General features: G+C 37.5%; 1 pseudogene; it reads right to left on the reverse strand.

The window, feature by feature from the left end:
• On the reverse strand, positions 1 to 492 carry LOC114722695 (thaumatin-like protein; annotated as a pseudogene).
• Positions 493 to 1,862: the final 1,370 nt, after the last annotated feature.

Genomic DNA, 1,862 nt, shown 5'->3' on the forward strand with positions numbered 1-1,862 from the left:
TTAATAAGGGCAAAAGACGACCCTATAGTTGGTTCCTGATTTGCAACTACGAGTTTTGCTGTCCTGTGGGTAAAGATAAGCGTCAGGGCACTTATCGCCGTAGCATCGGAGGCGAGGGCAATTAGAGGTTGGACTGAACTCCATCGGAACATTGAAGCCAGTTATACTGAGATATCATAAAGTCCATACCACCCCATGAGTTAAGTGAGAACTCCGCCAGGGTGGCCCGGCGGTTGGCCGGCGAGTTGGCAAGAGAGCTGGCCTCCACAATCACCGGTGTCGCAGTGCCCACGTCCCGACCAGTCAAAGTTGCAGTTGGTTCGGCCCCATATGCGAGCACTGCCGGTTCCTGATGCTATGCCGAAGCCCCACTCTCGCCGGGGTTCAGCTGTCGACCTCCTCCTGCCGGGATGGCGGCCGCCCACACTGTGTAGGGCAACTGTTTGTGACCTCAAACCAGGCGGCCTGGGTGAAGGGGAAGTTGAATGAGAGCTGGAAGGAATAGTAAAACCAGGAGGTGGCTTTTGATGATGAGTGCCATTTTTTGAGCTAGGGTTTAAGGAAAGGCGACTGGTTTGTGAAGAAAAGAGATATCAACGTGGGGTATATATAGGTTATCAGGCTGGGTTGTTCTGAAATTTTTGACGATGATGATGTTATCGAAGTGATGCAACAGGCCTGACACCATGGAAGTGGGGCTCGATATTGTGCTAGTCTAGTCACGATATTGCCCTAAAATATCTTCCATTTGCTTAATCGTGCATAAATACCATCTCGAGGAGGATGAAGATAATCGTGCGATATAACTAGGCATTCACTCTTGTTTTTTCTACATATTTTTCACTTGCAAAACGATATTAAAGATAAATAAGCAATTTATATTGAAAATAAGTGCTACTACCTCCCCTCCTTAATACAATGCTCATTTTAATTTTTATTTTGATCATAAATATAAGACTTCAATCTATTTTATTTCTCATATTTATCTAGTAGTCTTTGTAATAATAATAATTCTATTAAATACACTTGATCAGCAAAAATATTTTAGAAAAGACAACCACTATTTATTACAAATAACAACTTAACTAGTTTTTTTTATCTACTCAAATTAGTTAACTAGCTCTTATAGTAAGAACCAGAGGTTATAATTCATAAATGTTACCTCTTTTCTATGTGTTGCATTGAGTTTCACTTCTCATAGTGTGTGAATAATGTGGTGCATCACTTTGTTTTGGTTATCGCCTATATTTTCACATATCGATTATATTGGTAGATTTTGTTACAAAAGAATTCTAGCAACAAAATTATGTGTCATCATGTTAAAGTCATTTCACGGGTTAAACACTATTAGTTGGATAAATATATAAATATATATATATATTGTGGGAACTCAGAGTCTTTTTAACTTACTTTAGACTTGAGACTGATCTCTATTGGACTGAAAGTGTTTTGGGATTCAACTTGTGTTATCCTCTTTATAGAGATGAGAACTATTAGCATATATTGTTTAAGTAGAATTAGTTCAGTTGATAAAGAAACAATTTATCTATAATACAGCTTTGGATCCTATTATTGATGTGAAACTCAATGATAAACAGTGTTTGTAAATCTTTTGGGCTTCAAGCAATTGTTGTAATCCTTTTTGCATTATCAAGATCTAACTCACATAAACTTTTATAGCCTGTTTGGTTTGATCTTCTCTACATATATATTTATCGATTCTATTGTGTATGTTTACTTGGGTTTATACATAATGGGAAGGAAATGACATTATATGTGATCATAATCTCATGTGCATTAGAATTATACGTTTGAAACTCATGAATGTGGATTACATCACATGTTAAAAAGACACTCATATC

This window comes from Neltuma alba, unplaced genomic scaffold (assembly GCF_004799145.2).
Source record: "Neltuma alba isolate B1F8T4 unplaced genomic scaffold, ASM479914v2 tig00012103_pilon, whole genome shotgun sequence".
In the NCBI taxonomy this organism is placed as follows: Eukaryota; Viridiplantae; Streptophyta; class Magnoliopsida; order Fabales; family Fabaceae; genus Neltuma; species Neltuma alba.